The sequence below is a fragment of the Otolemur garnettii genome, unplaced genomic scaffold, assembly GCF_000181295.1.
Source record: "Otolemur garnettii isolate 467f Iridium unplaced genomic scaffold, OtoGar3 scaffold00102, whole genome shotgun sequence".
Taxonomy (NCBI): Eukaryota; Metazoa; Chordata; class Mammalia; order Primates; family Galagidae; genus Otolemur; species Otolemur garnettii.
The window spans coordinates 2,624,587-2,634,452 of NW_003852497.1; positions in this window are offsets into that span (position 1 = coordinate 2,624,587).

Genomic DNA, 9,866 nt, shown 5'->3' on the forward strand with positions numbered 1-9,866 from the left:
TCTTACTGTTTTGTAAATTTATCTCCCACCCTAAAGATGCCTGTCTTGACTAGTTTAGGTGGATTGATTTAAGAGATTAACTTTTGAACTGGAATGTTGCAATAGGTCCCTGAGTTACGCTTATTACTATTTGGAATAGGGGTTGATGTGGTCTTTTCTTTGAACTGATACGTATAAAACTGCAATTTTGGAAATGAAAGAACAGAACAGTCTTGGAGAAGCTACTCTCACTGTTCTCCAGAATCCAGGCCTTCTCACAAAGCTCAGTGGACCTATCCCTGTCTCTGCATATTGGCTGACAGTGAGAGGTGGCTGGAACCTCTTTGTCCAGTAACAAGAAAACACTTGTTCCAGTGTTTTCTGTTCTCTAACTATATAACCCATCCTGTCCGTGCACAGTATCTTATGGTGTTAAAGAGAAGGTCTTGGTGATTCTTCTCTGGACTTTGATGCTGGCCCATGAGCACTCTTTGGTAAGAACAGTACTTCCAAAAACAGTGCATCACTGAACTTCGTGGGGCTGCTTTACCACCCCTGCTTATAACTTCCAAATTATATGGAAATATTATGTCCAACATTCTAAATAAATATTTTGGCTAGTTGGAATTTTAGATAATATTTAAGTACCCACTAGCTAACTCATTAAATGATGCAGTTTACATTGCAAGATCTATTTATACACTTTGTTCCTTTAAAAAAAATCACACCTTGGTATAATCTCTATGAAAGAGTAGAGGTGTTGAGTCCATGATCTTGTTAGCTGTATAAATAAATTCCCTTCAGGGAAATTCTGTCTGTTCTTCTAAGAAATGAATAACCTTACTTGATGACCAGTTTAGGATTAATTAAAAAATATGTCGGCATCTTATCCCAGTGACAAAATTACTGTTTCTCTCTTAATCCTTCTCAGGCCCAATGGATGCCTTCTCATAATTTATTTCAGAGGTTCAGCTTGTCTTCGTACAGGACATTTGGAAAAGTGCTTTTCAAATGTAGTGTGCACACAAATTAGCCGTGGATCTTGTTAAGGTGCAGATTCTGATGCAGTGGGTCTGACAGGAGGCCTGAGACTCTGCATTTCTAGCAAGCACCCAGGGAATGCCCGTGTTGCTGGTCCAGAGACCATGCCAGGGCTGGTAAGACTTTAGGAGGCACCACAGGATAAAAGCCAGAAAAGGATGGCATTTAGGGAAAAAAAAAGTTTCCTTTGGGAAACAGTTGATTACATTCAGCTGGAATCCACACGCGGTGCTCATGGTTTGCTCGTACAATCTGAACCCTATAATCGTGTAGGTGATTATTGCCATGTAATCTGTGGCTTTTGCTGTCTCTGGACCCATAATGATTTTAAGGAACATCTCCATGTCATGCATTCCTTGAGAGAATGACAACTGTGAGGTTAACCTCCCCATCTCCATGCAATCACCCTTATCACGTTCTTCTTTCTCCTGTAGGAGGGGTGCATGCTCCAGGGGTGAGTATACATAGCTCCCTGGGTGAATATCTGACTTTACAAGAGAGGAAGTTCCTTTTTTTTTGAAGACAGAGTCTCACTGTGCTGTGATATCACAGCTCACAGCAACCTTGAACTCTTGGGCTTAAGCAATCCTCTTGCCTCAGTCTCCCAAGTAGCTGGAACTACAGGCGCCCACACAATGCCCGGCTGTTTTTAAAGATGGAGTTTCGCTCTGGCTCTGGCTCCGGCTGGTCTTGAACCTGTTATCTTAGGCAATCCATCTGCCTCAGCCTCCCAAGTTCTGGGATTAGAGGTGTAAACCACTGTGCCTGGCAAGAAATTTCTTTTCTGATGGGAATGGTAAGATGGATGAAGGTGATTGTAGGACTACTGGTATTTGTAAATTAAAAAAAAAAAGCTGGCAGACAGGGGCAAATAGAACCAGCTATATTTTCATACCTGGAGCAGCTGCAGCCAGCTCTCTTATTGCATAGGTCATATATTTCATAAGATATTTTCCATGGCGCTTTTTCCCTACTTGTAACCGAAGGCATTTTGATTAACACATTTGCTGAGATTCAGGCCAGTCAGCGCAGGTAGTGCTGTCTTCACTGGGGTTCTAACACAGCAAGGCCTGCGGCAAGGGTTCATGCATCGCTACTTCACTGTAGGGCAATAAAGTGAACAACCCAGGGAAGAAGAGAAGAAAGCAAAGTGAGGCTGAGGCAGAGAAGGGGAAATCAGGACCACTAAGGTGTGCTTGACTACCAATCGGGGCTTGACTTCAGGCTCAGTTGATTGACTGCTAAAGCGTGTAGCGTCCTCTGCAGAAAAGCTGTGGAAACACACGTGACTTTGGAGTCTGCCTGGTGGGAGGAAATCAGAAGAATTTATCTGACGTTCTTCCCCTTGTTGGGGAAGGTTGGCCCCACGGCATATTAATTCACATGTACTTCCGGGCCGCACATGTGTGGACACCTAGTTACTGGCATTTCATTTCAAGCCTCAGCAACAATCAATAGAGTGTCCAGGCAGAAAGTGACAACGGAGTGACCCAAGGGGAAGCCCTTCCCAAAGGTCCCACTGGGAAACTGGCTGTTCACCACCGTGGTATCTGGGCTAGAAGAACAACTGCTGAAGTTCAAAACATCAAACGTGAGGCTGACAAGGTCTCAGCTGTTATATTCTGATGTTTTTTCTCTTCTACAACATAGTGATTGGAAAATCTCTGCCTGTGCCAACCATCTCTCCCAGGCACTATTCTATGCAGTGTGGTTTTCTGCTGAAGACCAGGTGGGTGAGAGTCCTCTGATGACAACAGTTGTATTAGTTTTCTGGGGCTGCTACACCCAAAGTACCATAATCTAGATAGCTCAGAATAACTAAAATGTGTCCTCTCAACTTCTGGAGGGCACAAGTCCAAAGTGAAGGTGTTAGCAGGACTGTGCTCTTTCCACAAGCTCTAGAGCAGAATCCTTTCTTGCCTCTTTGAGCTTCTGGTAGATCCCAGCTTTCGCTGCTTGTGGCAACAGACCTCCAGTCTCTGTTGCATGGCCACAGGGCCACCTTTCCTCTGTTTCTATCTGTTCTCCTCTTTGGATAAAAGCACCTATTATTAGCTTTAGAACCCACTCAAAAATCCTTATGGCATCATTTTAAGATTCTTTTAAAAAGCCCTATTTCCAAATAAGTTCATATTCTGAGGTTCCAAGTGGACACACACTCGGTGGGGGACAGGGATTAGTCAACCCCTGACACCAGAGTAACCTTGTCAGGACAGAGCAGATCTGGGCTTCCCGCGATGTGTGTAACCTTGGTGATTTCATAACACACTGACGAGTGACAGTTAGTGTGCAATGTAACTTGGCTCAGAAGAATACATTTTTGTATATAGTCCTTTCTGATAATTTTAAACAGCTCTGTCCCTCACCACATTTAAGTATAATTCTGATCCTTTCTGAGCTTATTTCTCATCTATTAAATTAGTACTCTATATCCCAGAATAAGCAGTGGAGGCATTAATTTAGGATGCCAGTGTATTTTAATGTGTCCTAATGGAGCTCATTTAGTAATTTTATCTTCATTTTTGAGTCCTTGTTCTAGTATGAGATACAATACACCAACCATTCCATATTTGAAAGTCCCAGTTGAACTTTTCAGTCCTCTCCACCCACAGAATCCAGACCTGAAAGTGCCCCCGGGAGTCATACCTTCTTCTTCTTTTTTTAACCAAAATCTGCATCATGAATTCACTAATGATGAAATAAACATCAAACTCACATTGACTAAATAGAGCAAGTATAAATAACACAAAAATCCCAACTCTAATAATATCCCAATAAAAAAAAGAGAGAATCATATTTACTGAAATATAAAAATGCAGATAGAATATTTCCAGTGCAGTTCAAACTGATAAGACAATGTTTGAGGCATTCAGTGTTTCCAAACAGAACTTTTTCTTGGACCAGTCTTGGTCACATCATCCCCAGGGGATATGATATAATTTGCTCTATATCAGTCTGCATATCAATTTTTAAACTTCTAGTCAGTGTGTGAATAAATGAATGTATAGGGTAGACACAAAGTCCAGGCCTATTGCACATGAATTATGTCCCCTCTAGATATCTTACTTAGAGACTTTTTTAACTAGTTCAAGTCCACCTAGTTATGGCTAAAGTTCCCTTAATTAGAGTCTTAGCCATTCCTTCTTCATTTAGTAATCTGGTTAAAAATCATGGGAAAGTTGCCACAATGGCTTAAATTTACATTAAATTACAAGTGACATGCCAAAATATCTTCTGAAAATAGATATTAATTGTAGGGTTCCATAGTTGCTAGGTCATGGAAGAAGCCCAAATGCCCATTGACCCACGAATAGATCAATAAATTGTGGTATATGTATACCACGGAATATTATGCAGCCCTGAAGAAGGATGGAGACTTTACCTCCTTCATGTTTATATGGATGGAATTACAAAATGTTCTTCTCAGTTAAGTATCTCAAGAATGGAAGAAAAAGTATCCAATGTACACGGCCCTATTTTGAAACTAATTCATAGCTTTTATAGGAATGTCATAACCTAATTATAGCCTTAGAATATGGGAAGGGGCTGGGAGAGGGGAGGTAAAGCGGGGTGGATGTGAGGAGGGAGGGTGATTGGTGGGGTCACCTCTATGGTTTATCTTACAAGGGTACAAGTGAATCTTTCTAAAAGTGGAGTATGAATGTCTTAACTCAATGACTGAGAGAATGACATGAAGGTTATGTTAACCAGTTTGATGAGAGTATTTCAAAATATATATGAAAACAGCACACTATACACCATGATTGCATTAATGTACATAGTTACATTATATATAGCATAACTATGTAAACATAGTTATGCTATAAGAAATAAAAAAAATATTGTAGGGTTCAGTAAAGGCCTATGAGGGACCTTGAGAAAATACAGAAATCAGAGATTACTTTAAAAGATACATATTTATACTATAGAATTTTCACAATAAGACCTAATTTCAAATGTCCCCATCCTCAAGAATGAAGCTAGAGTTTAATTTTCTGCCACCACATAACCTTATAATCTAATATCCCTGAAGCCAGTGTAGGAAGGGGAATTCTTTGGACTAAGGAGGAACCAAAGCTCAGTGATAATATACGAAAAAGCATGAGAGAATAGTGGCCATTTGTCTTTCACCCCCTACAACAAACAGATCACCATATTACAGCAGAAGTTAAAGTATTACTGGGTAAATTTTATAGCACCACTGCCCCCATTCTATATCAGTTTCATGGTTTCTCCTTAAGCATAGTACTAGAAGGAGCCAGCACAACTGTGGAACTCAGCATTGTCTGATACCTTTTCTCAGATTAAAGACTTTTGTCCAAGAGACTAACTGCTGTATATTCCAGTGCTATTGGTTATCAGAGGATCTTATGGAGATTAGTAAGTGGCTAGGAATTTCAGAATAAAAGAAGTGCCACTTATCTGGAAATACTCTAACCTTAAAGTCCTTAATTGATATTATTATCGAATATCATACTATAATTTTAGAGAGTACAATTTCAATATCCATTGTGTACCACTAACTTAGGACTCTTGGCAAAGATTACTTTAAGAGCTTTTCTTGTCAAAGAGGGAAAGAATGTGGGTATACCTCTTTGACAGAAATTGCTGAGTGCTGATCTAACTGTTGGTTTTATTGATACTTGGGGTACTTGTGGTGCAGTGTTCTGTAGCCATCCATGGCATCCAAGTAGGGAAACTGTATTTTGTGCAGGACATGCCTGGTTAATTGAATTTCGGTGTTGCCATGATGTTTCTATGGCCCCTCCAGACTTCCTTATCCAGCAGGCCAGCCTTCCCTCCAACCCTCTCTGAAGCCCCTTTTTGACCCTATTGACTGCTATAACCTATTTCTTTTTTCCTTTGCTTGTGCTTTGAGCCTGCATTCTTTCTGTAATCTAAAGATGGTATGTAAACTTTTGCATTCTTTATCCTGAAGGCTCCTGCATATGTATGTTACATAACTGTAGGCTTTCCTCCTACTAATCAATCTGCCCCCTGTTCGCGATTTTCAGTGAACTTCACAGCTCTCATGCCCATCCTGCTCGGCTCTGCACGGGCCCCCCAGCCCCCCACTGATCCACCCTCCCTGCCCTTCATTGACACCAGCACACCTGTTCTCCCATTTCCTGCTGCTTGGAGTGTCCAAGATTTTGCGTTTATTCAAACCACCAGAACTGCTCTTCCGGGTGGCATCCTCCACTCACTCTCTCTCAATCTCCTTTTGGAAAATGATAGAAATATGTTATTACATATGTAAACTGTCAATGAAGAAATCTGATCACAAACTTTGGTGTATCATGGGAAGGTATTAAGATGTAAAAACTTTGACCTCACCCTCAAATATTCAGATTCATTTGCAGGCAGGGGATTTAGTGTCAGAATTCTCATAGATCATCCCGATGTTTCACCTTTGGAACATTTACTGAAACATTAACTCACAATAACCAGATTAATAAAAGTTGACAAAATTAATTTAATCTATACACACAGGAACTCACAGAAAATCAAGATTCAATATCCAACTCCCCCAAACATGGTTCAGAAGCTTATATGACTTTCTGGGTTATGGGAGGAGAAAAAGAAGAATTGTGTTCAAGGGCGATTCTTGCCAGTAGGGATGAATGTAGGGACCCACCCAAATAGAACTGTCCCACCCAGGAAGGAACGAGCACACCAATCCCCACCCCATCTCTTATATTCCCACCTGCCTTAACCCACATGCTGACTTCTTTTTTGGACTCAGCCTACTCACACCTGAGTGAATAAAGGCCACACAGAACCTAGACTCTGCTTCCTTTCATTCATGTCTCGGAATAACCTCTCATTTTCAGTCCCAAAACTCTTACGCAATAAAGAATTACTAGGGAAGGCAGGCCTCCTTGGCTCATGCCTGTAATCCTAGCCCTCCAGGAGGCTAAGGTGAGGAAGGTGGATCCCTTCAGCTCAGACCAGTCTGAGCAAGAGCAAGACCCTATCTCTACTAAAAAAATAGAAAAACTAGCTGGGTGTTGTGATGGGCACCTATAGTCCCAGCTACTCAGGAGGCTCAGGCAAGAAGATCTCTGGAGCCCAAGAGTTGGAGGTTGCTGTGAGCTATGACACCATAGCACTCTACCCAGGGACTCTACCCAAGGCATTAGAGTGAGACTCTGTCTGAAAAAAAAAAAAAAAAAAAAAACAATTACTAGGGAAGATGAATGGATGGGGAATTAAGATTAACTAACTGTTAAATAGTTCCCTTTGGAATTTAAATGAGTCAGTGGGAGGTAACTTTATCTTCTTACAAAGTCTGTTCAAAGATAGGAACTTTCCTGGTCTTACTGGGAGGGTAAGAAAAGAAAACTTGTTTCCTTTGGTGGGCCTGGTACTCAGGCAGATAAAGAAGTTTCAAGGATTTGAGGAGGGTCAATTGCAGGATGAGGAAGAGGAGAGAAAGTCGGAGGCTTCTTCACTCAGTCCAGCATGGCAATATGCAATATTTTCAGAAAAATACTTATAATTTTCTTCAGTAGCAATGTGCTATTTAACTTAATACTTTCAGTATTAATTTGCTTCCCCCCCCCATCCTCCCATCTTTTTTCCTCCACCTTCAGTAGAAATGCAGTGTTTTGTCCAATACTTTCAGGCATTAATTTTCCTCTTTCCCCTTTCCCCCATCTTTCCTTCTTCATGGGGCTGGTCCCCAACAACCTTCAGTCAGTCAATATCCTTTCTCTGTCAATTTTTTAGGGGAGGTATTTAGCAGAGTAGAAAGCAAAATACACTACTACTACTAATAATAGTTTCCTTACTTATTTCTGTTTTCAAAGAGAGATTATCATTACCATCCTCTTTTTTGGTGGTACCACTGAGGATCAGGTGGGAGGTCCAAGAGAAACATTCAGGGAGTGTCTAGGTTAATGGACATACAGATGACTCTGCCAAGAATTCCCAAGTCCATGTGGGGAGAAACTGGGAGGCAGTCACCAGATGTGGAGGGCCCATTTGTGCTTGGATGACCAATGTGTCCATACAATCCATTAGACAGTGGCCAACCACCAGCTGTGCCTCTACTCTGGTGTCTTGGCACATAACAAGACCCCAGTGTACTGTGGCCCAGAATGGAGACGGGAAGAAGCCAGGAATGATAACAACAACATCACACCTTTATATTCCAGGTATTATTCTTAAAACTATGCATAAATTAACTCATTTGTTATTGCAACAACCCTACAAGGAAGGTATTATTTACAGATGTCAAAACTGAGGTATAAAGAAATTAAATAACTTGTGTATATTCTCACAGCTAGCAAGTGGCCAAGCTAAGATTCAAACACTGAAGGTGTGTGTCTTCTCTTAATCTAGCACTCAGCCTGTGCTATGTTTTGAATGTCTCCCATATAACTCATGTTGAAGTTCAATTATTGTCATAGCAGTGTTGACAGATGAGGTGATTGGGCACTGAAGACTCCACCCTCATGAATAGATGAATTACCTTATGTTAGGAGTGGGGCTCCTGATAAAAAGAGCTTGGTCCCCATTTTCTCTCCCTGTCATGCTCTCTCACTGTGTAATGACACAGTCCTCTCCAGATGTAGCCCCCCACACTTGGACTTCCCGGCCTCCAGAACCATGAGCCAAATAAACATCTATTGTTCATTATTTAGCAAGTCTATGGAATTCTTTCATCAGAAGAAAATAGGCTAAGATAGGCTGCTATAACAAAATGCCATAAACTGGTGGCTTAAATAACAGCCATTTATTTCTCACAATTCTGGATGCTAAGAAGTCTGAGATCAAGGTTCTTGTCAATTCATTTCTCGGTGAGGACTCTTTTCCTGGGGTATAGATAGTCATCTTTTTTTCTGTGTCTTCACGTAAGCTGAGAAAGAGAGAGAGAGCTGTGGTATTTCTTATTCTTCCTGTGAGGGCTCAACTAAAGCCCATCATGACCTCAACTAAAACTAGTTACCTTCCCAAAGCTCCTTCTTTTAATACTATCATGTTACATGTTAGGGTTTCAACATATGAATTTGTGGAGGACATATACATTCAGTGCATAGGAGTACCAAAACTCAGGATCTGAATTCAAAGACTACAGTTTAAAACTACATATATATTAATGGGGTGCAGAAGACAGTACCCCAGAAGCAAAAGTTTTTCTCTCACCTACTCTTTCCCTCCTGCCTCTCAGACCCCTAGAATCTTTCTTCCCCAAGGTGAGTCATAAAAGCCAAAACCCCTTTTTCCAAAAGCCAACCACAAACTTCAAAATCAATCTGTGTAAAAACTGGCCATAATTCTCTGACCTACCTTATTTGATTATGGGTCATAAAGAGAGGGGTCCTGCCCAACACCCAGAAGGAAGGAAGTTGGTCAGAGAGGCCAGGAAGAATGTAAACAGACAGGCCTTCCTGGGTGTCTCCACTCCGTCTAGTAGTATCAGATCTTACCCTTTATGTCGAATCATATTTCTACAGGGTTCCCCATTCTTTGTTGAACTTAAGCATAAAAATGACAATTTCCCCTGCCCCTTTGAGTCTTCATTCTGAAGGCTCCTATGTATACATGTTAAGTAAGTTTGTATCTCTTTTCTCCTAATAAATCAATCTGCCTTATGACAGTGATTTTTCTCCAAACTTAGGGTTCTGAGGCCCTTGGTCTGTACGGTATAATTCTGGAACACCAGAGTTCGTGGATGGGGGCACACACCTCTACAACTCAAAAGTCCAGATACCGTATCATTTGCGGCAGATAAACCATGCACGCTGCCCAGTGGCTGCCATTGGGGTCTGAGGGGCCATGGTGCCTTGGAAGTTTCTGTTATGGAATTCTAGATGGGGACTCTCTTCAATCCACTGCTC